The 25,937-nt window shown below is 44.3% G+C and overlaps 1 long non-coding RNA gene across 1 annotated transcript in view; it reads left to right on the top strand.

Annotated features, from left to right (window-relative positions):
* Positions 1-25,937, top strand: part of LOC121670696 — a 49,366-nt gene that overhangs the window by 15,845 nt on the left and 7,584 nt on the right. Inside the window, exons 2-4 of the long non-coding RNA XR_006018215.1 lie at positions 6,912-6,947; positions 15,711-15,968; positions 23,581-25,937. The exon at positions 23,581-25,937 is cut by the window's right edge and continues 7,584 nt beyond it. This is a non-coding gene — a long non-coding RNA (uncharacterized LOC121670696). The remainder of the gene's footprint in view (positions 1-6,911; positions 6,948-15,710; positions 15,969-23,580) is intronic.

A 25,937-nucleotide genomic window follows, 5' to 3' on the forward strand; every position in this document is an offset into this window, starting at 1 on the left:
TAGAGGTTATTTTTATGGGAAGAGCAGCAAGACAATAAAAGGTCAGTCCCAATTGTGGCTCAGTTCAAGTGTTTATCCCAGCAGACCCTCTAAAATAGTCGTGAGCCGAACTCCTCCATCCCCATTGCGTCACCTCTGCCTGGTAACTGTCTGTCATGCGGATGTGATCACACGCTACATCTCCCCTCCAAAGGATGCGGAGGCTGCTGTAGCTCCTTGCTTAGCAAATCACAAGGCAGGGCCAAGGCCTGCAGGGTTCACTTGGGGACTCTCTGGAAATGTCGTCAGTGCTTACATTTATATGTCATTGGATTTTCAAAACTTTTCCACTTTGCTGTTGGTTGGTCCCTGTCTATCCAGGATCTTCCCCATCTACTGTGGAGGAAGACTCTTGTCCCAAAGTTTCTCAGGGTTCATGGGAGTTTAAGAGCTGTTTGTTACTGCAGGACGCATGGCTATCTCTATGTAATAAGACGGAAAGCAGCTTGCTCCCAGGACTTGGAGAAAGGCTGCACTGCAGGATCTGAGCTTGGGTGGTTGACAAGGATTTGGTTTTTTGGGAAAGGAATTTTTTAGCCCTGACCCTGGTGTACCAACATTCCCCAAGGAGCACCCATGGTGAAGCATGGGGTGGAGCAGGAGTCCCGCCAGCCATCAAAGGAGTCCCTCACCTCAAGGCCCACATTTGGCAGGGGGGAAGGAACGTGACAGACACAAGCTTAGACTTCTGGAGCTGGTTGGAGCTTCAATAACCGCCATAGGCTCTTAAACCAAAGCCACTGGCTCTGGGGATAGAGGAGGGCACCAGCCGAAGGGCAAAGAAAGCCTCCTTTCACAAGTGAGAACCAGCACCTCTCGTGACGCTGCCATATAAAATCATGCAGCACCTGTTAGATCTTTTCTCGCTCTGCTCTCAAGACGCAGGAACAGCTTGGCTCTATAAAAGCCTCGATGTGTTTGTTTTCATTCTGAAGAGCTAATCCAAACCCCTCTCTCCCCAAAGGACAGGGGAGGAGGGGCTGGAGGGGGTATTTTTATTTTTTTCCTTCTGCTGGGGAAACAGGTTGGAGCTGTTAAAATAATTGGCAGCAGTAGATTCCTGCAGATTTTGGCTGCATTTTAAAATAGAGAGTTTTTCTTCTTCTCCCTCTCTCCCCTTGTTTTTTGTCTTCTGATTTAGCCATAAAATTGCCACTTATTACATTAGCAGTTGCAGAAAGCAGGAGTTTTCCTCATTAGAGTGGCTCCTGCTCACCGGCTCTGGTAATATCATTCGGTTGGAAGGACCTTGCCAAAAGGCTGTAAAACCAGCTGAGGACTCACACGGCAGTGTCAGGAGGTTGCTTTCTTGGTTACTTTGGTAACACACAAGCAAAGCTTCCCTCTCTTTTCAGGACAGGGAGATGGGTTTAGTTTTGGATCTATTGCCACCTCCTCTGTCTTGTGAAGGACTTTGCAAACAAGCAGCAGTGGGGGACACAGGAAGACAGGAAAAGGCCCACAGCATGTGTCACGTCTGTCACTGAGGGTTGTGGCTTTCAGGGCAGCTCAGCTGTGTGCATCCCTACCTGCATCCTCCTGAAGACCATCAAGGGCCAGCAGCATACAAACCCACACCTTTCCCAGTCCTCAGAGCACACGCCACACACTGATACCCACCTAAGGCAGCTGGTGAGCGCCACCTTCCAGCTGGGACCAGACCCTTCCAGTGGTGGGCAGATAGCAGGGTCTATGGCCTTTGACGCCCTGGAGCAGCATTGCTGGGCAGCAGAGAACACTCCCTGCCTCCTCACAGCAGCCAGGCAGCACAGAAAAGAAAACTCTGCAGCTCACCAAATTGTACCTGCCCTTTTTACCTAGATTAGAATCTCAGCAGAGACCCAGTCTGCAGGGGATTTCCCCAGCAGCTCTATTGCTCTTTCTCTTAAATGCATTCAATCTGAAAGAGCGCTTCAGTCTTCAACAAATTGGAAGCTGTGTTACCAGAGAAGATGAGATCATGTTCTGAGTTAATTGAGTCCTACTACCACACCCCCACCCGAATTTACAGAATAATTCAGGAAAGAGGGGAAAGAGGGAGTCCTGCCCGCATGCCCTACCAGCTTGCTAAAACTCGATGACATAAACACACCTTGCAAAGCTCAGGAAAAAATACTTCTGGAAGGTACTGCAACTCCTGGAAAGATGTGTCCTCATCAAAACTGTCTGGTCAGGGGCAGACTTAGACTCTTGGGGCCACAGTGCATCTCTGGCAAAGTCAGAATTACTGGCATTTCTGCCTTGCTTTTTACCTCCATGGGCTTCAGCCCGGCCAGCCAAAATATGCTGTATTGCAATTGAACAAGCCTTCTCCTGAAATGGACCTATATTTTACTGCAGGAGCTGGATACGTCCCACTTTGGGGCCAAACTTGAGCAAAACACTGTGTTCCTCAGTGGCCTGCCCTCCTCTGCAAGCCAACAAGTGGCAAAGCCCAAGAGTTGCAGGTGGCCAGAGCTACAAGGCCCAGAAATACATCTGCTTCATTCCTTGCTGTGAAATTCTAGGAAATCCCTCAATTTCTGAGAGCCCTGATTTAAAGAGCAGCTAGATACTTGCTCGTCATTAGACATGGCGCAGCTTCTTCATTGGCTGTGTCTGCAGCTGGAGTACAACAAGCAGGCAAAGGACAGACACTTGGCTGTACACCTACAGAATCCAATCCTCTCTATCCCAAACTGGCAAAACTGACTGAAGCTTTCATTCTGATACTTCACAGAGCGTGGCCATTATAAAGCTCCATTTGTTACAGCCCTATCAGGAGCAGTCCTCACAGCACCTTCACACAATCAACCATCCAGTCAATCTTCTAAAAATCAGATTGTCAACACAAAGTTTCAGCAAAGGGGTCGGGAAGATTGTGGAGTCTTCTGCCCTTTCCTTTGTCAGCTCCTCCTACCCTTCCCTGAACTTTCCTTCTCTTTGGCAAGAAACTTCAGAAGTCAGTTCCATGACTTTATGGACAGATCTATATAAAACAGTGACTCAGTCTGCACTCACTTACTGGCAGAGATGTATCAGCTGCAAACAACTTTAAAATGGCGAAACAGAAAAATTACAATTAAACAGAAAAAGAAAACATTCTGGGCCAAATGGGGTGTAAAGTCTTCCATATGTGTCAGCAGTTTCTGCTATTTAATATTAGAGATGGACCCAAAGAGTTTCTTTATGAGTCTCTTCTCCTTCAAAGCTCAAATATTGACTCTAGAGAGGATTTCTATCTCTTTGTCCAGAACTCATTTCTACCTACTTTCAGTGTAAAGCTCATATTAAAATAACTAGGTGGCAGTGGCTGGCAGTGATGAGAAGGTGTAATCTACTCATTAGATATTTCTTAGCACGAAAATCCCATCTGCAAGCAGGGATCTTAGTTGAGGATGGTCCTGAAAGGTTCTTGTTCTGAACACCTGGAGGATATTGTGCTGCTCATTGTCAAAAAATGCAATAATTTTTGGTCACTTTTAAGTTACAAGTCTCAGGAAAGAAAAAACACTGGTAGTGATTTCAGATGCTTTTTTCTCCTCCCAGAAATTAAAACCAGTGCCTGGACTGGTGCCTTTGAATTTATTTATCTTTTTTAAATTAAAACAACCACTTAAAAAAAAAAAAGCACCAGCTACTGGCTTTTACTTTAGCTAAAATTTTCTGGCAAGTGTCATGCCAGGATTTTTTTTTTTTCTTTTTTTTTGTATGGGAACTGGAGGGGTAAATTGGTGTGAGAAACTTTCCCAAATAATCTGTATAAACCACACCAAAAACCCAACAAACTCAACCAGTCTGGAAAGGTCCGGGAGTGAGAGGAAGGCACATCTGCAGACAGGCTGGGGACATCAGCACTTTTCAGCTGGCTGCCAGCAGCAGCAACGGCTTCTGCATTCCCTCAGGCAACAGGGAGTTGCATTTGGTGGTTCTGGAACCAGCAGAACACCTGGTCTGGGCAGCCTTTGGCTTCTTCATGGAGGGTTTGAAGGGAGCCTGAGGAATTGGGGCACTCCTCCCTTATGGGCAGTCTGGGCACCTGACAGCTGTGGGTTGCTGGGGAAATCCCGGCTAGTGCCTCTCAGTACTGCAGGCAGGTGTCCAAACCTTTGGGCCAGAGGGCAAGTGAGTCCTTGAAACTTTACTGCGGACACAGGAGAAATCCCCATGGAGGGCAGGACTCCAGAGGGAAGTGAAAAAGCCAAGACAGATCAGTACAAGCATCTTCAGTGAATCAGGAAGGAGAAGGCTCAGGGTTGGACAGCACAACCTTCCTGTTAAAATGTGGCTTTTTGGTGGGGGTTGGGGGGCATTCAGAAAAATAGGCAATTCTCATTGGAGGTCTACCTCCTGCATGCCTTTGGACAAAACAACACATTGCCCTCTACTCTGAGCTCCTGGATCCCCATCGCAGGAACAGCAGCATTTCACCCCAGCGCTTGGTGTGTTATGGAAGAGCCTCTTTCAGGCTTGGGCAGGGTACTAACTGCTTCCACCTGCCCCCACAGAGAGTTTGAAGCCTAAATACCCCCAACATCAGCCTCATGGGCACCATCACATGTCTTTTCTCCCAACTCCAATCTGGAGAGGGAAACATGGTCCTACCTGTTCAGACCAACACAAGCCTAAGTTCACCACCTTTCTTTTGGAGGTTGTGGTACCTCAACCTGAAGCCAAGCCTCTTTCCTGCCATTTCTTTCTCCCTGCTCTCCTTCCCAGTTCAGCTTGTTTCCTGTTCTCAGACATTTGCAGCAAATGTATGTCTCTTGCTTTGTCCCATAAACTCCGTGTGACCATGGGAACAGTTCCTGACCCAGCTGGCAGCCCGTGTACTCTTCTCATTAAACTTTGGCTCCTGCCTCAACTGGATCTTTAGGCAACATCCAGGTGAGCACAGCTGGGAAAGCACTTTCATTTGCCTTTAGGATGCATACGGCATTGCTTCCCAGCCTGCCTTTTATGAGGGGAAGCTTCGTCCCATGTATCTGCTAAAGCACCAACCCTCTCCCCACTCCACTGCCTCTCCTCAGATCAATCCCATTTACAACTGCCTCCCCAAATCTTTTTTTCAGGGCACACAACCAGAAAAAAGACAGTGGAGTTCTGCGAAATGACTGGTGCAGGGAAAGCCTGTACCAAATTAGAGAAGGCCAGAATTTAGGGGCAATGGTATTTTGGGAAGCCTGAGCTTCTTATCGAACCTGTCAGAGCATCTGAAATACTTTTGATAGTCAAAACCAGTGGTGCACAGGGTCCTGGTTCCTGAATTTCTTCAGAAAACTTCAAAGCACTGTCGTGTGGCTTGAAGGGCCACATGGATCCCACCTGTTTGTTAGCCCAGCTAGGTGATTTAGTTCTCCTCAGACACCTCCCTCACACCAACTCAGGGACTGAGCAGGCAGACAGCACTGACTGCAGTCAGCACTCATGTCTTGTGCTTGCACCTTCCCAGGACGCTCAGGAGGGGCTATGGCCATAGATGTGCTGCAATCCCCTGCTGTGCCCTGCCAGCACACTCCAATGGCACAGCCTCCATGGTGTCCCACCAGGAGACGAATGGGGAGGAAGCAGCAGGGCTTGCAAGCAAGACCCATGCTGTGGCTGTATGCAGTGTTTGACAGAGGAGCAGAGCAGCAGAGCAGCCTTCAGCCCTTCCTGAGAGCTGGAAGCAAAGCCAGGGAGCCCACCTGAGGGGATCAGTATCAGGTCCCCTTGCAACCCAGCTCCATACTTCCGAGGAACCGGGGTCATCTGTGAATTTTCCCAAATCCCTCTGCCATCCAGACCCCAGGAGTACCTGGTGGAAGTGGCCCATTATGTCAAGAGGGCAGACCACTTGGGAATCATCGCTTTCTGGCCAAAGCATGCAAATCTTCCCTTAAATATCTGGGAGAGGAGGTCAGTTATCTTCCTGGTCCTCCCAGCTAACTTGGTATGTCCAGCTGGGAGCTGCAGAGAGTAAACTGGGTGGAAGATGATACAACAAGGAAGGTTTTTGACCAAGGAAATTAATATCTCTTGCTGCTTTTGGAGGGTGCTGGCATTAGCTCAGAAGGATGATCTGAAGCCTGAGAGGGTCTGTGAGAGCCATTTTTTAACCACCAGTATGAGAGTTACTGTAAAATAAACTCTCAAGCTCCCCCCTGGGAGGACTGAGCAGCAAAGTGCTCTGTGCATGTGCACGCATGGGCATGAACAGAGCGCACTGAAAAGTGTCAACGGCGTTCTGAAGAACATGGTTTAAGGCCATTCTGGGGATTTCCCAGCCCTGACAAAGAATTTAATTTCCCTCCACAGGGTGGGAAAATTCAGCAGGGGGTTTGTTGCTCGGGACACTGAGCGGAGCAGCTACAATGTAGATGGCAGGGTCTCCTGCCATCAGCAGCTGCGCTGGGCCCAGTCACTGCAAGTTATTTAGGCTCATAGAGAGCCCTTAGGTTCCTGACTTCAATGGGTTTCCCCACCATGAATCCAGTCTTGACAGACCTGCAGCCAGGCCTGTCTGCTTTATGTGCAGTAACAGCCCCCAAATCTCACACTAAAGGAAGGAGAGGGTGGCAGAAGGTCATCTCCGTGGCTTAAGCTGGCAGCACAAGAGTCTTCAGTGACGGGGCAGATGGCAAGGCCAAGCCTGCCAGACCGCCACCCATCCCTAACAGAAGAGAAAACATGCTTTTCAAATGAGAAATCTTCCAGATATACACTGAAAAAAAGCAGAAACAGAAAATATGTGGGGGAGGGGAGAGAGAGGGAAAGCATGTGTGAAAGACAATTTCCCAGAAAAGCAAAAAGAAAAAAAAAGAATATCTCAAAATATGAAAAATCCTTGGCACCAATTCTGACAGTCCAGTTTCATTGGGTGAGTTCTGAAATGAATTTCATTTGCTTTGCAGAATGAAAAGATCTTTGGAGAAAGTTTTGAAACAAAGGTAAGTCCCAGTTCACGCACTTTCCTGCAGTACCCCAGGACTGGGAGAGCTCCATGCAGCTCTCTGTCACCAGTGCCCTGTGTGACCTTCAGTAAAGAATTTAAATCACCTATGCCACAAGCTTAGCTGATATAATAGGTGATAACAGGATGAAAAAATGTGTTGATTTAAAAGCCAAGATACAGTAAAAATATGTAGACTGGGGTTCATCTGAAACATTTCCAGTAAAACATCAACAACAAAAACCTGTTTATTTTATTGGGAGGTAAATATGAATGCTCCAACTAGTCAAAAAAAAAAGCCTTTTGTTTAATTTTCATGGCTCAAAAAGGTGGGAAGAAAAGTATTCTCTTTATTTTAAAAAGTTAAATATAGATATATCTATGTAAAGTTTCAAAACAAAAACATGAATAATTTTTGAGATGTCAGACCGATTTAGTTCTTAACATAAGAAATTCAACATGAGTAATGTTAGTTGAAATTAATAAGTATTTTTGAAGGAAATTAATAAATATATATATAGGGAAGAATTCATCAGTGCAAAAAGCCAACAGTAACTCCCAACCTTGCAGGAGTTTGGGGATAGTTAAATCAGACAGATGAAATCCACAGAAACTATGTGACAAGATGCCAGATAAGTGTCTCAGAAAGACAGGATTTGATTGTCATGGGCCTGTTCTCATGAAAAATAAAAGGCTCCAGTTTCTGTACAATTATGTACAGACAAGACATGTGTTTTCACTGCATGGCACCAAGCCTGGAGTGTATTTTTTGCTCCTGAATTACAAGGAAAACTTGGCATGAGGATGACCCACACAGCAAGAAGTGGGCAGATTTAATACAGATGCATAGGATATTCTCTCAAATTAAAAAACTTTTATTGCCATGGCTGTTTTTCCTTTGACCTATCTACAGGATACCCTCATAGGGACCTTCTGAGATTGGGCTGGGATTTTTAGGTGTCACCACCATGGATTTATAAAGGAAAAAAAAATCTTAGTGCCCTTCCACCTATGCCTGGGATTCTGCAGTAGCAGGGTTTTTGAACTACCATAGTCTGCAAGAGAAGGTGAGATTGAACTGGACAAGCAGAGTATTTTCTGCTTCTGCCTGTGACTAGAGCAGCTCTTGAGGTTTTCTCTTTGGGTGCTCTTTCACATGTGTTGTCTCCATTTCCTTTCTTTCAAGCCTGGAAAAGCAGGAGGGTGAAGATGCTTTTTCATCATGATCTGGTTCAGGACAGTGGGAATTCAGAGAGATGGGGATGTAATTCTGCTTCTCAGCAGCACACACATGTCTGTGCAGCTCCTGCAACCATTAGAGGTAGCCACCAGGCTTGGAGACTGTCAGAAATGGAGATTTTGAACTTCTCTCTGCTGGTCCTCCCTTTCCTGCCTTCCACACTGAGTCCCTCAAGACCATTTTCCAGCCCAGGTAGCCAGATCATAGTCAGCCCATGAACAGCAGCACTGCAAGGCCCTGATGGTTCTTTTCTCTCACTTCTTCAAGATAATGCTGCTGAGTGTTTGCACCAGCAGCGTTCATTGCCTGTGGACCTTTGTTGGCAAACAGCCTATTCACCATCTTTCATGAGTGGCAACACAACCAACACAGAGAATTAATGTTGCTCATTTAAAGAGGAGGTTGGCAGTTAGTGCCAGGAACAGCCGTGCCTCTTGCAAGATTTAATCAGGGGGTCTACAAACAAGCCAGAGGAAGAGGCAATAGGCTTCACATAACAAACTGACTAGTCTGACTGACATTTTCCTTCTGTGTCCCCAAGGAGCAGCCGCCCCTCAGGAAAGCAGGCAGCACAGTTATGCAGTGTTAGAAGTATCCTTTGAAACCATAAAATAGAAGAGCCTCCCTTTTGGTGCAGGTCTCTGCGTGATCTTTTGAATGTCACACAAAGCTACCACAGAGATATGTGTCCTTTGAGAGTTAAAAACAACAAACCTGTCTCGCTGAGGACAAAAATTCTAATTTAATTTGTGCTCCAAAACATCACTAATAGTAGCATGACTCTGTCCTGTCATATGAAGTTTTCAAGGACAGTGTGAAAAGTTTGCTTGTGTGCGTTCAGAGTGGCCATGGGTGCGAAGTGTCACACACATAAGCACATATCTATGTATGTATATATATGTACACACATACACACGCACTTATATATATACTGCAACTGTGATGGACTGAAAAATCAGGCCCTCAATATTTATAACTTTGGCTCATATCCCAAGCAAAGCAGCCCTAGTGCAGAAGCTCTATTTGTGGCAATGGGATCTACACACTCCATTTTATTTCTAATCCTAGGCAAGCTGGCAGACATAAGGTTTTATGGGAAGTAGAACAACTAATCCGTGCTGAAGCGCACTGCAGAAAGTTTCCTAAGTATAGCATCCCCTCAGAAATATGAGGGCTCAAATTAACCCCCTAAATCCTCTTTATCAAAGTCAGCCAAGCCTGGGAATGGTAAATTGATTATGTGGCCATCTCCAGCTGATGAAATACTTATGGGAGAGGGCTCTGAGGGAAGTGTAGAAAAAGGACTGAATTAGTAAATCTACTGACATGGAAATCTCCTGGAGCTCGAAGTCTGAGTACAGTGCTGCTGAATCCCCAGCATTCACACCAGAATCTGGGGGGACCTGTGTCTTTCTTGGAGACCCTGGTTGATTTGTGAGGAACAGAAGGATTAGTCCCTGGCTGAAGCAGGGACTTTGGGTTTTCCCTTAATGTGGGTAATTATGACCCCGCAGTGTTATTTGCTGCCCCTTGGCATTACTGCCCAGTGTGGGGTGTACTCTTTCTCCCCTAATATTCCCATCCAAATCCATGACTATGATCAGCTCTGCTCTAGTTTCTGGGGTGTATTAAGTAATCAAAGAGAGGTTTCATTCCACTTTGTGAGTACTGGCTTGGGGCCAACTTTAGAGTGGAGGTCTGGTTACAAACTTTTTTAAACACAGAAGTGTGGCCAGGTCCAGGCTTTATGTTTGGACACATTGCTCCAAGTCAAGGAGAAATTTCCAGTTGTCTGGATGCTGAGTCAGCAGAAACGTTGGGAATTAGCTCAGGGTTTTTTTTTGTTTTGCTTCCCCTTCGAACCTTGAAACGGGCTCAAATTTTTTTGCAGCTTTGGCCAGTGGTTCTCATGTCTTCCCAGATGAGATCTCTAACAGGAGATTGCCAAGTGCCCTGGGAGCTTTCTGTGACCCTGACAATTGGCCCAGAAAGGAAGGAGCTGAGGAGGGAGCTGACACCTATCATGCTCATTTCATGTGAGATCCTGGAGGGACTGACAACCAAAGGTCTTTCTTACCAAAGTGCAACTCACGAAGGAGAAAAAAAGGGAGAGGAATGCAATGAAAACATCTGATATAGAAGAGCTTTTGGTTAATATTTCTTTGCTGAACAATCAGTTGTTTGTGGGAATTATTTTTTTTTCTTTAATGAGTAATTCTGGGAGAATGAATATTATGTAGAGGAAAATTTTCTGATTATGAAAAACACAGATTTTTGCCACACCAATTCAGCTTCATGAATTCCTAAAGCAGGAGCAGGTTCACCAGCTTCTCCCTTCCTAGTACCTGTGGAGTAAAGGAGAAAGACTAGAAAGCTAGGAGTCGAAAATTCAGTTTCTTCACTACTGATGGCTACCACAGAGACTTCTGCTTCTACAGCACTGATCCAAATCTGAAGGCCTGGCCCAGGGAACGGCTGTGGACTGACAAATACCCCCACTTATCCCCTGTTTCTTCAGACTTAAAGTCACAGTGAAGATTCTGAGTAATCCCAAATTCACCCAAGAAAGATTGGTGCCATTTGAAAATTAGAGAAAAGATACTTCAAACAAATTAAGGGTCTGATTTGGGGCTACAAATAACCAAACCAAAATAAAGTATACCATGTAGACAGGTCTCCTTAAAACCATTTATCAAGGATCCCAAACAAAATGTCTCATCTCCCTGACCCTAAGAGCTGAGGACCTAAATATCTAGGAAGACTGGTTGTATTTTCCTCTAAGATCAGATAACCAGATTTAAAAAAGGGATAAAAACATGCATCCCTTTTAAATTATTTTTGCCCTCCTTTTTCCTTTCTCTTTTTGTGTGTAGGACTTCTCAAGAGAAAGTAATGTCTCAAGCATCCTGTGAACGGAGGAGTAGTTGGGACAAAAAACATGGTGAAGAATTTCCCAGGCCTCTGGTGGGGTAGAAGTTCTGTGAACTACAGCCTGAACAGTTTTCATGCACCCTCAGAAACTCATAAATGTTTTCAAAGAATATTTACTAGCAACCTTTTCACTAACGTTTGCCAAACTCATTTGAAAAGGGAAGCAAAGTTTCTGTCAGAGGAGCAATTCCAAGCAGGGGAGTCACAAGCTCCTTTGAGCTGCCTTGGGGGGGAAAAAGAAGCAAAAAAAAAAAGAAAAAAAAAACAAGCAGAAAAAGGAAAAGGAAGAGGAGGAGGAGAGGGCAAGAGGGAAAAGCATCTGTAAACCATAGCCTGCAATTTTGGCTTTGGAGCTCAAGATAATAAGACCACGGACTGACAAATTCCAAGAGTTTTTTTCTATTTATATTAGGTTATATTTATTTGTTCAATATGTGAGGATGTGATTCCTTGCATTAATCATTACCTTGGTAGAGCTTTTCCTTATTCCTTTCCAAGATAAAAAAAAAAGAAAAAAAAGGAAAAAAGGACACACAAAAATTTCATGTAGGTTGTAGTATTACATGGAATAAACCCCCCTGGTAAGAAAGGGCAGGACAAGTTGTCAGGACAGCCCTGTAGTCTAGGGTTTTATTTATATCATTGTTGCTGGGAGATTTGCAAAAAGGCGTGCAGATGCTCTCCTCATGGAAACAAAGAGGCCAAGTTTGTGTCAGATTTCAGAGAAGGTCTGTATAAACCTCTCTGAGCCATGTCACCCTTGAACTCAGTCCTCCATGTGGAATACCCCAAATTTCCACTTTGGTTTCTGTTCAAGAATAGGGTGTTTGAGACCCCAGCCTTCTGGCCTGCCCTACAACAACAGCCCTGCCCTGACTCACCTGCCTTCCCTACCTATGGCTGCTTCTCTGGAGATGCCCACTGGCCTAATAAAGTGTTTAGTGCCATACCAGAGTTCTAAGCTCTGGAGTAAAGCAGAGGCGTGTTCCAGTGTATGTGGACACTGATCTCATTCAGACCCCAAAGTGTCATACTGGTATGGAAGTGTAACTGAGATGTGCAGTCGGAATCAGTCCCATTTTCCTAAAGAATGTGCAATTTCTGTGTTTAGAGCTGGAATTAATAAGAGTGTCCACTCAGTGCAAGCATGAGCAATTGTTTCCTTCAGTTACCAGCAGCAGAGGAGGAAGACAGCAGCTGGAGAGATGCCCTCCAAAAAGCTGTTAATGAAAAAGAAAGGTGAAAGTAAAGGTTCTGTACTGGGATCCATTTTCATACTGGCTGAGTTATAGCAGAGCCTTCAAAGAAAAGGAGACTCTGCTTTGCACCTAGAAAATGTCTCAGTCCAGGAGTAGAATCAGGCTTGGATTAAACAGACAAGAGCAGCTCTGTGAGCTACCAATTTAAGGGTCACTGAGAAGATAGGATTCACCTGAGCTAGAGAATATTCCTCTCCTGAACAACACTTAAGGCAACTGCAAGGACAGAGAAAGGGAGAGCTGTAGGTGTGACTCAGTTTCCTGAATGGAGAAGCTTTTTGAAATGCTTACAGTGCTGTATAGGACTGTTAAAAGTTGCACCCCCAGTCTTCCCAGGCACTGAACCATCCTTCTCTCCTCCATTCCTGTGTATTTTATGTCATCAAACAAACAATCTCTTCTACACCATAAACATTCATCAGCTGCCAGGATTGTAAGGAGGGAAGATAATATTTTCTGTGCTTCTTTTGTGCTGATGGGTAAAGATGGCTTAACTGATGATTTCTGGTATGCTTTTGGAGCAGGTGAAACTTAAGCACTATCTAAGCAATGAAGTCTTACTCTCCTAGCAGAGACATGTATCCTGGCCAGCATTGCTCAGTTTAACCCACCAGCTTAAAATTCATCCTGCACTTTGAAGTGAGTCATCCAAGCGGGGAACAGAAATCTCCAAGGTACGCAGGCTTCTCCCTGCCCATGTAGAATAGTTCACCACAAGAGTCCTTCAGACACAGGGCCAGTCCAGGGCTGCATGACTCAAACAATCAGGTTTCCATCTCCTGCCTTGGGAGACTAGTCCACTTTTAGGAAAGTTTTCCTCAAGCTAATCTTTCCTTTGCTAAGCCTCAACCCACTGCTCTTAATTCTCTGTGTCTTGCGTTAGCCCCCTCTCCACCCTGGACCTCCCTGAATGACTGATCTTTCTTCTTGGATGATCTTCAGATATTTGCACATCATTATTTTTCTCTCCTGCTAAGAGGTCTTGTAGCCCATGGTAATGCTTTTGTGTCATAGTGTTTTGGGTTTTGTGTTTATCTGAAGCAATTTTCTTGTCTTCTTTTTAAGAAAAAAATGTCAGAAAATATAAATGGAAATCAAAACCAACCGGAGTCACTCACGAGTCAGGATGCCATCTGCCAAAATGTCTTCCAGGGTGCTTTTATTTATGGCTGACTTTCAAAACTGCAAATGAAGCAGCATAATGGAAATACTGGCACCACCTTATCTTTTTTCTACACTAACGCAGAGACATGTGAACACACCAGGGATTCGTGGGTGTGATACTTTGACCCTGTGGAAGCTCAGCTGGGAATAAACAAACATCCTTTTGTCGTAACTTTCTTTCCTAGAACTTCCTCGGGTTCATTAGTAATCATCCTCACCATTATTTTATATGTCTAGAATGTCAGGCATCCCAAAGGATACTTATGTCCTTAACACAGTATCCATTTGTTTTTATATGAGGGAACAGCAAGTGCTGTAGCAGAGGAATCCTACATCTCATTTAGCAAATACCAGCTTCTTGAACAGGAAGATGCATTAATAAGAAGACGTAAAAAATCATGACAGGGCCAATGAGGGAATGCCCGGGGAAATGATAAACACTTATGGCTAGACAGGGGAATCACCTTCTAATAGTGACTTCTCTCCACTCCTTGCAAAAAGTTTGGATACCTAGTAGCTTGGATAACTCTGGTATCTTGAACTTCCTATGTCCCTTGTAGACATCTAAAATTAGGGTAGGAAGAAACAGCGAAATGAGAGCTGTACTTTAACTGTCCTCTGTAAAATGGACAATTAACAGCAATGAGCACTAAGAGGAGAAATATCCTACAAACATTCTGAAATGCTCGTATATTTCTGACACCAAGGCCACAGAAGAGGCTGCATTAGATGGACTGAACCGTAGTTAATTTCCTTTTTTTTCTATTGGGCTTGTGACTTAAATCCTTTATACCCAAAAGGTGAAATTCCTGCATGAAATACTCCATTCCTTCCCATGGAGCGGACCATGGTGGCTATTTTGCCACCAACACTGAGGCTCCACAGAAGCTCTGAAGCCTGGTGCTTCTACAGCAACTACAGGTCCATGATTTCCAGCCATGGTTCTGTGGATTTCTCCTAAGAGGAACATGAATCGTGACTGCAGTAAAATAGTTCACCTCTGACAAGCTTCTCTTGGACATTTCTAACAATCAGTGCCTTCGTTGGAAAACCCATAAAATAACCCACAAACTGAAAGGGACGTCACTACTGTAGGAGGGGTGGGGAGGTGCAGTGAGATGGAAATTGGCCAGGATCTGAGAGTTAATGATGTTGACAACTTGGAATTTTCAGGAAGAAATTTTATCTCCATTTCTCCCCATTGGCTGCAGTGGCCATACCCGTAACCTGTAGCATGACACTCCAGGCCCTAACTGCTTAAACATTATTGATTGCTGACTTTTTTTTCCCTGCAACATATTGCATTCTTTCTAAACATCTGTTTGTACAGAGAGATGTGTTGAAAAGACTGTGGTTATTCATTTAATCACATTTTGACATGGCATCACTGAGTGATTATATTAGCAAGGCTGATGAGTTTTCTTTACAAAGGGAAGCCCCATGGAACAACATGAAACAGGCATTGTTGTAATTTTGCTGGAACGAAAGAGGAGAAAAATTCAAACCCAAAAAAAGCCCTTGCTCACGGCATGTCTCCACCCAGCAACGAAAGGCAAGCCAGAGATCTCTAAGCAAGTCCTAATTAAGGCAATAAGTTCACAGAGCAACAGGGAGTACCAGGGGGACAGGCTGCCTGGTCTCAAAGTAGTGTGGCTGAATTCATGTGCCTGACGGTGTAAAACCCCATTGTTCCTTTGGAACAGAAGTGACCGGGGCACAGCACTGCACGATTGCAGCTGGACTTCTGCACTCACATCAGACGAGGGGACAAGCTGTGAGTTATGTCAAGAAACCAGTGCTCTGCTCCAGATCTGGTGCAACCGATTTACTGTTTGTGAAAAACCCCACAACCCAGCTGTGTACAGTTCCAGCATGTGTTCAGTACTTCAGTCTCCTCTCCGATATAGAGGCAAGGAGGGTGATTTGAGGCAAACACCTGAAGGTCTTGTACTGTGAGGATCTTCCAGCTAAAAACAACATGAATGACTGCTATTAACAGCTCCTTTGATCGTTTAATTGGCTATTCTTTGGGGTCTGCAGCCTTTCTGTGGGCTCCAAGCTCTGCATCTCTAGGAAGCATGATTTCAGAGCATTTTTCTACCGTTACAGAGAAGGTCCAGAAGAAATCCTTCTTAAACTAAACCTTCTTCTTTCTTTTTTCTTTTAGGCTGAAAAGTAGAACAGATTTAGAAGAGCTTTGTTTCTGCTGCTTTCACTGTGAATTTATTGCTCATGAAAGGAATTGGGCTGATAGCTCCAACAGCTTCATTTCATTCTCAGAAGAGCAACTGCAGAGGAAGGCACTGGCGGATCCCCCAGGGCCGGCCTCCAGCACTCGTGCAGAGAGTCAGCAGATGCCCATCTTCACCACAAACTCAGCTCTCCTTCTGAGCTGGCAAGCTGGGCTGGGACAGTCACGTCAATGGTACGTGCCATGGCACAGACAGGATCCTCTCTCCTGCAGTTGTCACCAGGAGGGTTGAGGTGGGAGGGACAGTGCTTTATATGTGCTGAAATCTACTTTAAATCCAGTTCCTGGAGGGCAAATGCCCCTCCAGGGCCAAAATCTGAGACTCCATGAAGTTAAGACTATCTTGAAAGCTTGTCCCCAATTCAACCAGAAGTCCCCAAATGCCTTTGTGTTCTCTTCTTCAGAATGAAAGGTAAATATGCTCTATGAGAACATTTCAGGCTAACAACTATGACTTGTATAGTGCTAGAAGCCACACTAGATAATCTGCTGGCTTTCAGAGTGAGCTGCTTCCTCCCCACAGCACCCCACTGACAATCCCAACAGAGATTAATGGTGCAGACAGATGTGCCCCCTGCCAGCAGCTGTGCTGATGGGAGAAATCATTTACCCTTGAACTTGTCACACCTCTCCTGCTAACAGCATCTCCCATTGCATGTTCCCTTACTCGTTTCAGTACAAGGAGCTGGATTAGTAAACTAATTAAATGACGAGGTCTTTGCAATTTTGTTTCAATCAAATTGAAAAGAAGTTGGAGGACTTTTACACAAGCAGCTCTACTCCTGGGTGGTTCAAAATAGAGAGTATGTGTCCATAAGCTGGACACCTTTTCTCCTCCAAGGGGCTCATGCTTAAGTAGTACAATGGATGCAGGTCTCTGGAAAGGCCATTGGGAAAGGTGCTCTGCTGCTAATTGCTTTGTTTCTTCCTGTGATTAAAATCAAACTTCAATGGACTCCTAATCCCAGTCTTTCTCCCTTCTCAAGGCTGAACAGAAAGGTTTCACAAGGAGACTTGAAATGCTGTTTTGATGTCCTATAGGAGGTGGCTTCAGAGTAATCCTGGGTTTCTCTTTATTTATTAGATTTCCAGCAATGGAAGAGCTTTCAGAAGCAAGGATAATCTTAGATCACAAACTTGCAGCAGAATATCTGTGCAGTTGTTTTCTTTCTGGTGGAGTATCCTGTGTGTGGAAGACACACTGAGCAGGAGGGATCCTGTGTGCACACAAGGGTGCCCCAGGCAGCCTCATGCTTCATGCAGCTGTGACAGCAGGGAAGCCTCTGTGAGCCAGTGGACAGTGCTCATGGCAAGAAAACCCACCTGTCTGTATGTGACACAATGGTATTTCCTGTTCCTTCAGTCTGTGGGTCAAGCAGAAGTGTGACTATGCAGAGTCCTCCACGGGGAGAGAGCCCATGTAAGTGAGCCAACATGTGCTGGCTCATGGGATCTATTAAAAGCCATTTCTTTCCCTCTTTTATTAGCATCCCAATCCTTCCTCTGTCACATGCATTGACAAAATGCTGTTTCATGTGTCAAAGTGGAGCTATTATTCTATGCATATATTCATCTTCAAGGACAGTTTGAGTCACTTGAGGTTTTCTCAAGGCTTTGAGGTAGGAACTGATATCCCACAGAAGAGCTCCAGCTTGGAAATACAGCACAGGGCAAGTCAATATACTTGAGTCTCTTGGATGCATGTCAGGAGCTCACTGCTTTGTGAGGCTTGGCTACGGCTCCCAAGATCTCTCCCAGGGAATTCATCAGGATCTCTCTCCTATGTGTCTGCAAGTTTATATTTTGCTTTGGCCTGAGCATCCATACTGATATCATACATGATTTTTTATAAATCAACCCCCCCATAAGTGAATGGAGGAATCAGCAGGAAGCTAATTGCATCATTTAACTCCTCATCCTCCTCAGCTGTCAATCAGCTTTCTGCTTTTGTGACCCAGAGTTCAGTTGTCTCCAGGTTTATTTTCATTTTAATTTTTGTGCTAATTAAATTTGGATTCCAGGTTTTAAAAAAGCAAAAATGGTACTGCTGAGGCTGGGAATCAGGAGTTATATTGTTGTTATCTGAGTCCAGCCAGAGGGTAAATGATACCAGCTTCACTGTAGGCTCAAAAGGCCAAAAAATAAAAAGGGGGAGAAAACACAAGATACCTTCCAACTTGCAGTTTTCCTAACTTGTCTGTTTAATTTTTTGGGGGGTTTCTCCCTCTGCTCTGGCACTTTGCAAGGTTTGTTTAAATCAGCATATGTTTCCCCACATCTGTGTATCTTACCGTACATGTGCCAGCACAGCATATGTTCACATCATTGGTCTGCTGTTCCTTTACCTGCATGTGAGTGTAATGCTGGATGTGTAAGACACAGAAAAGAAATGGGGGGTTATGACCAAGCTACTCTTCTGTGGTGTACCATGGAAGCAGTTAAAGGTGCTGCATAAGGTTTGGCCCAGCTGTGACATGTTCTGCATGCACAAGATAAAGGTTAATTCCAAATTACCTCCCTGCAAAAGTGCCTGCTCACCTTTCTTTCAGCTGGTTAGATTTAGATGTACAGGTGGTCTCCCGTTGTGTTAGAAGCTGCACAAGTCATTAAAAAGGGCAATTCCTGCACAAGAATTACCAGCCAGACTAAAAAACGAGAGGGAAGAGATAATGTTAAAGGAGCTCTGAAATCATCAGAAAGTTGATGGCTGAACAAAAGCTCCTGGCCACATGTTCTAGCTTTTTATCACACAGTCTTCTTTCTGAGCATACAAGAAATGGACATGCCTTTCCAAGTGCACGTGGGTCAGATCAAGGCAAGACACCCTCTGTGACCTGGACCATGTCGGGCCCCTGGTTACTACCAACCAAAAGGATGATGTGAGCCCTCCCTCATCTGCCCCAGTGCAGAGTCAGCCGGCACCGCTCAAGCAGCTGATCCAGGTGGTGTGAGCTAATCCAGATGACTTTTGCTTGCAGCAGAGCTGACTGCCAGCAGAGCTGCGGGAGAGGTAATCTTTGGCTGGAGGGCTGTGCCAAGCATCTGCAAGCTGTAATGGCTTCAACCAGCACAGCCACTTTCTGGCTGAACATCTGCTCGTAGCTATTTATGAAGGGTAATGCATACATCGGCACAGTCACGTGCCTGGCTGCGCGCGACACCAGGCTCCACCTGCTCCCTGGAACTGGGCTTGGCTTTCCCCTTCTTCCCTTTATCCTCCCCAGCCTTCATGGTCAGCTTTGCTGTGGGAAAACCACTGACTCAACTCAAGGTGGAGTGGGATAGAGTAGAGAGGAGAGCAAGGAGGGTCGTGCACTGGGGCATTTCTCACCCTGTTCTCTCTCTCCTCATGTGGTTCACGTGTACTCACATGGTCTTTTGTGAGGCCACGGGCCAGGGGCAGGGAGAGTCTCAGATGGATCTGATCACTGAAGCAGGGTGCTGTGGGAAGCTTTGTGTTCAGTTTCAGGATGCTTCTCTTAGGTAATTGCTTCAGCTCTAGCCAAATCCCTATCTGCAGGGAGCTGCACTTCCAGTCCATAACACCTTGGCATTATTCTGCTCTCATGAGTCAAACCATTGAGCAAGTCAAGACTGAAGAAACATGGAACAAATTATCTTTATAGATCAGCTTGTTCAATAGCTCCAGCTTCCCTGACTTTTCCTTGTGGGATGTTTCCCTTTCAAAATGATGAAGATTATTAGGCCTGTGGGCAAATCATGATGGCTCTCTTTAGAAAGCTCTGGGAGTGATAGATGACTTTCTCTGTCTTCCTCCACCTCCAAATTAATAATGGTACACTGTAATTTGTCTCCCTGGATCCTTTTTCCAGTCTTAGCTAGATCTCAAGAAAATGTATTTGCACTAGGAAAAAAGGCAAGATCTTTATGAGGAGAAGGAATCTAAAGAAATTGATAATAAAATATTATCTGTTACTGACTGGTCCTTCCTGGTAGAATGATTGACAACAGTTGGGGTCCAAGCCCTTCAGGAAGGAGTTAATCAGAACAGTGTCTTGGAACCTTGGGATATTTTGGAAGAAAATGACTTTTCATGCAAGAAGGAGACTGGATGGGAGCTGGTTGTTGGATGGTAGCAACACACGGATCACATAGTGTTAAGCTCGCATCACTCTTTCCGTTATAAATCCTGAGCCCGTCTGGGCTCCAAACTATCAGCTCAAAGATGAGCAATATTTATTTTCAAATATTGTGCAAAATACTTTGAGTCTTTTTGGAATCCCAGGGTGATGGGGAGGGGGAAGGCAAAGCATGCTGGATGCTTTCCTCTTTTGCAGAGCGTCCAAACTGTTTTGTTGCTGAAGTTCCAGACCAAAATGGGCTTAATTTTAAGCAAATATTTATTCTTTCTTCAGTCAGGAGGGGTGAGGCAGAAATAAAAGCATCAGTGTTTGACCTCTAGCGAGCGAGTTCAAGCTGTGCAGAAACTGCATGTGGTAGATGAACCAGACTCCAGAATGAAGCGGAGAGAGAAAGCTAGGGGAGTACTCTGTAGTGGCCTGGAGTTCAAACTAACAGCAATACTATTTTGTAGGAGCCTTTAAAGGACACCTTCAGATGGTGCCTGTCTTTGTATGGGTGCGGGAAATGACAACTCCTCTTCCAAACCCACCATCTAATTCTGATGCTATTGAACTGGACATGGTTTAAATGAGTCTCAGTTTTTCCAGCAGGACAAGGAGTCAGTAGAAGTCCGAAGTTGATGGGCTGACCAAGAGCACAAAAGAAAGGAATTCCTCACTTCTTCTATTCTCTTTCACAAGAACCATCATTAAGAGCAAATAATTACCCAGCAGCACCCAAGGAAGGTGGTCTCTTGCAAAGCATTTGTAATATATGTATTAAAGGTATGATTGCTTCTGAAGATTCAGGCTTCTTTAGACTCTCTGGGGAGGGCAACCACCTTCTAAGGAAGTGGTCACTGATGCTAACTCAGACTTGGAGCTGTATTACTCATGTTACTATCCTGCTTTTTAAAATTCCCCACTGCCTTCTGATTTGAATATGCCATTTTATGTCCCTGTTTGCTGTGGAAGACCAGGAGAAAAGCTGGTCCTACACACCACAGAGAACAGAATTTCTCTTGAAGCTGTTATTATTTCCAGAAGGTTTGCCATAGTTGGTAGTGTTTGCATGTAAAAAGATCAAACCACAAGCTTGTTTGAAATCTGTGGGGTGATTCTCATGTTCCTCTGAGTAATTGTTGTTTCTGATGACCAGTTTGAGTAGGAGCAGCAGGCAATATTTATTCTTACTCTTATTCAATCCCTCTACTACCTGGTCCTGTATAGCTGTTGATCACTACTACAGCTGGGTCTACAGCCTCTGGAACTCATTGAGGGCTCAGGCACCTCAAGTTTTGTACTAACACCTGGCTGTGGTGAGTAGCAACCTGATTTTTACTCAGACAACAGCTGAGCATCTAGAGTTTACACAAATGTAACAGAAAGCTGGTCAGTGCCTCCATTTCTCTAACTCAAGGAGTGACCACTAGAGTAATGTACAATTTCTTTTCAGTTCAGAAGTCTTCTCTTTGGAGTCAAGGTGGGATTATGGCCATTTTCCAAGGAGCCACAAAGAATTTAAGACACTGCCCAGCTCTGTATCCATTTCCCAGGAAAAATGGGACAATCTGAAGGCATTAGGGTCTCTCTCAAGGTCATTAGGCCTCATCTGGGAGCCTGCACTAGCTCTTCTTATTAGCAGAGGCAACATTAAGGTTTTTCAATTGAGCAAAACTCTTCGCTGTCATTATACCCTGAACCTACACAAACAATTCTGCTGTATGACTCCATTCAGCTTTGGAAACTCTCTACAGACTTGAAGAGATTTGGATCACACCTACAAAGCCTTCCACTGGAGTTTGATTTAAGTCCTTTGGTTCAGATTTCAGTCTCAGGTGAGATATTACACCTCAGTCAGTGTCTTACACGTGGACAGCAGCAGATCTTGCAGTTAGCAACTGGCCTGTGCTAATCATCAGAATCTACTGACACAGACCTCAGTGTAACTCCCTTTGCTGATGTGATCTATCTGTTTATAATGTGGTGGTGATAAAAACAAAGGTATTGTCTTTTGGGGAACTTCTCGATGATAGTTCCTGGTCTTGATTGCATGATTCATGTGATCTCAGAAAGAAATGTAAATTAAGTCTATCGAAAGATAAATTTGTAAATAATAATATATTTTAGAGACTAAATACATTATACATTAATGTATAATGCATTTTTGTAATGTATTTATAGAGAAAGCACCCATTCCATTAAGAGAGGAAAAAGCCCTCACTCATTTCTGCCCTCTTTTCCACAAAAGTAAACTGTTTACTGTTTGCTTTCATTTACTGAATTGCTTTCATTTACAGTAAGGATATTTGACATCCAAAGCCCCTTATCTATCTCTTCCTCTTTTTCCTTACAAACACAAATACTATTTTCTGCATTAAAAGCCATTGTACAACACTAAAGGCACAGAGTAGAGTTAGCAAGTTTTTTACCCAAGCTTTCTGTGGCACCACATGTCCTTATTGCAGTTTGTATTACAGGACCACTGAATAGTAGATCCACTTTTTTTTTTTTGTGGGAAGTGTGACCTGGAGTGTTACAGGAGGCAGCTGACACGGGACAGATCTGCAGAAACGATAAAGCCACTGCAGTACTACTCAATGCTGCAGCCTGGGTTTAACCTCTGAGCTCCATGTAGGCTTTTGTTTGGTTGCTATCAGTTAGCATGATTTGTTTTGGGTTTTCAACTTGGATTCAGCAAACCAAGTTTAATCAAACAGCTTTTTCCTCCTTGATTAGAGAAGCAAAGTGTGTACGACACTTTGCAGGAGATACTGTAGGACCAGAGAGTTTAAAAAAGCTTCTGAATCTGGGGTATTTATCCTGTCAAAGGGAAGATGAATTACTCTAATATATATCTTAGGAATTATCTCTGCCTGTCTTTATGAGGCAGAGAGGTGGTGGCAGCACACAAGTGTGCCCTGATACCACTTTCTCCTCACATACAGTGTTAGAAGGTATTTTTTGGAGGGCGTGGTGTTTTAATTTTTAGGGGAAAGAATATTTTGGAAGAATGTAGACTTAATACTTTCCCTTTAAGATACCAGTATCAGAATTCCAGTCCCCTACTGAACAGTTTCTCATAATCCCACTGGTAAAGAACAATGTCCTTAGTGGGAAGTTTTCCCCTTACAATTCCTTCTTCTTCCCTAGACCATCTTCTCTTTCAAGCTGAGAAGTCAGCAGCAAAACTTTTGGAAATATAGAGTTCAACACTCATGATTCCAGCTTCTTATTTCTTGCCACTGCAGGACCTGGGACAACAGGCTGCAACATCCAGCAATTAAAGAAAAATAAATGTGGGATCAGTCTTAAGATGGTCACAAACTCTGTGTTACATAGACTACTGCCAGGATCTGCAAATATTTGTGTTATCAGGCTCCACAGGGTTTAGAGGAGTAAGGACTGAGTTGCTTTCCCACAACCCCCCTTTTCCCTCCCTCTCTATTACTCCTCCACCCCTGCAATTTCTCCCAGGTTTCAGGATAAGATACAAAAAAAATTATTATTCAGTCAAAACTCTTGGGTGACCTTGGAGGTATAAATGTCTGGCCAAATGACATCCTAGCATTTGCTCGAGCACACCCTTCCCTATTCCACATGTCCTCTAGATCCTGTCAGTTGCAGTTATGTTTTTAATATTATTTTCTTTTCTCTCCCCCTCCACCCTAGTGCAACTAAGTTAATTTTTTTTCCCTTTCAAGGCTTGTGTCAATGAAGAGTAAAAGAGTGAGACATGAACCTGCGTAGAGGAACCTCTGGAAAAACCTCTAAATGCTGTGCATCTGTGTGAGAAGAGAAATGTCAGGAGCAGTTAGCAAAAAACTAATAGCCCTGATCCAACTCTGTGACTCTTCTCCTGCCAAGTTCTCCAGTGCTCACTGGATGATCCAGCACAGCCTTGACAAGGCTCTCTGTTAAAAATTTCTTCCCCCTGTTTACCTGCTGTCCGGCTTAGCTGGGAAACTTTGAGTTCAATAGGAAATGGTCAGTAAGGCTCCAGGTCATGCTAGCAACAGCAGGCTGGAGTCAAAACAAACTCAGGCCCACCACCACAACAAGGTGGTGCCCCTGATCCAGGAGAGACTGGGGCAGCTGGGGAAAGTCACTGCTCTGAGCTTTCTCTGAGCCGCACTGTTGGATGTGGAGCTGTGCCTCCGTACAGCAAGGACAGCACCTGGCACTGGGAAGTGATGAAAGCAGACTCCTTCCAGTGTGCAATGACCACGTTCTTGTCTCCCTGCCTGAAGCTGCCTGTCACATCCATGGACAGTTTCACCGCTGTTCAGTCCCACTGCAGGAAACCAAGCAGCTTTGCCAATGCATGTCTTGCCTCATCTGTAATATCCCTTCTTTGTTCATCTTCTCCTGTGACCTGAGTTGCCAGTTGTTCCCAGCTAACTGGACCCAATGTCATCCGTGTACAGCGCAGCCTGCATTCAGCTGCCATTTCCTTCCATGTCTGACAGCCCATCTGCTGATTTACTAATGCCAGCTAAAAGATGAGTTGTTTGGGAAGAAAGGACCTATATGTACATACACATTTTAGGTGAACTGATTGTCCTGGGTCTTTTTCAGACACTTAACAGTACATATATATATATTTCCTCCAAGAGACTTGTTCTGGCCTACCACCCCAAAAAGGAGCATGTTGCTAATTTTTAGTTGGGATGGAGCAATGGCAGCCAAGCCAAAGTGTAACAAGGAACTCACATGTGGAAAGAAAGGTGCTGCTCAGTCTGTGATAACTTTCTAGTGCAGGAGAAGCAGACAAGGTCATAAAATTTCCCTCTGTCTTCCACCCTCACTTGAATACTCCTACTTCCCTTTGTTACATCAACCCAGAGCTGCAGAGGGAGGCAGCAGTGGCCAAGAGGCAGTATTTTACCAATGCCTTATTCAAAGTTCTACTCCTATTTTACAAAGCATTTAGGCACTCCAGGCTTACCTTGAGACCTGATTCAGTCTTCCAAGTTACCTCAGCTCCAGGGAATAAATTCAGTTTCTAAATTGGGTAGACAGATTGATTTTAATGTGTAGCAGAGACATAGAACTGAGCTTAACCCTTCACTTACTGGAGGTGAGGCAAAGTGCTAATGAGGTCTGGCCTCAGATTTTGATTCTGAGATGTTCTCTCCTTCGTCCTAAGCCCTACCTGGCAAGGCAGAACACAGCTAGGAGAAGATCTGCAGGAAAGACTTATTATACATCACTTTTTTTATACATTTCCATTTTTATTCATTTTCCTTCCCTTCTCCTCTGGGTTGCAAGAACATTATGTGAGGCACAGCCCTGTCTGGTATCTTTGGAACATGCCTAATGCACTCCAGATCCTACAGCAACCTTAAAACACACAGTGGGAGAATGTGTTTGTGGGGGGAGACTTTTCTAAGCTAGTCAGCAAAGGCAGGAGATCCAGTGGTTGCAAGGTGAAGTCAGAAGGTAAACTTGAAAATGAGCTGCAAGTCTGAATTTTAGCATGAAGATAATTAACCACTGCAAGAGATTCACTAAACACTTGGTGAAGTCAAGGCAGGGAGTTGTCTTAAAATTTGCATGCTGGTTCAACCACAAAATTACATGTATAAAAGTGGGGATTACTGAGTGAGTTTTTCTAGCCTATGAGAGGGAACAGAGCAATTAGAGAATTTTTTTTTCCTGGCTTTAGAATGCCTAAATATTCTTAAGAAATAGAAATAAAATACTTTTAAAATGTAATCTTAAAAAAAAAATCAATTTAAAGCTGCAATTCTAGAATATCTCTGGGTTTCTGACAGAATAGGGGAGAGGCTGTGAAAAGACATCTCAGGAAAGTCCTAGGTCAAAAAATAAGAAGATGGGAAGATGGGGGCTGAGGCAGGGAGAGTAAATGGGAGACTTTTCTTTCTTCTTCAACATCATATTAATTGTTCACCCAGACTCACCTATTCACTAATACACATTTTAAAAAAATAAGGTGAGCTTCTTTTCTACTCCTTTAAGGATAATGAGAAGGAAAGGAAAGGAAAGAGGAAAGGAAAGGAAAGAGGAAAGGAAAGAGGAAAGGAAAGAGGAAAGGAAA

This window comes from Corvus kubaryi, unplaced genomic scaffold (genome assembly GCF_017639235.1).
Source record: "Corvus kubaryi isolate FWS band 111438036 unplaced genomic scaffold, C.kubaryi_AGA036_p1.0 37396, whole genome shotgun sequence".
Classification (NCBI taxonomy): Eukaryota; Metazoa; Chordata; class Aves; order Passeriformes; family Corvidae; genus Corvus; species Corvus kubaryi.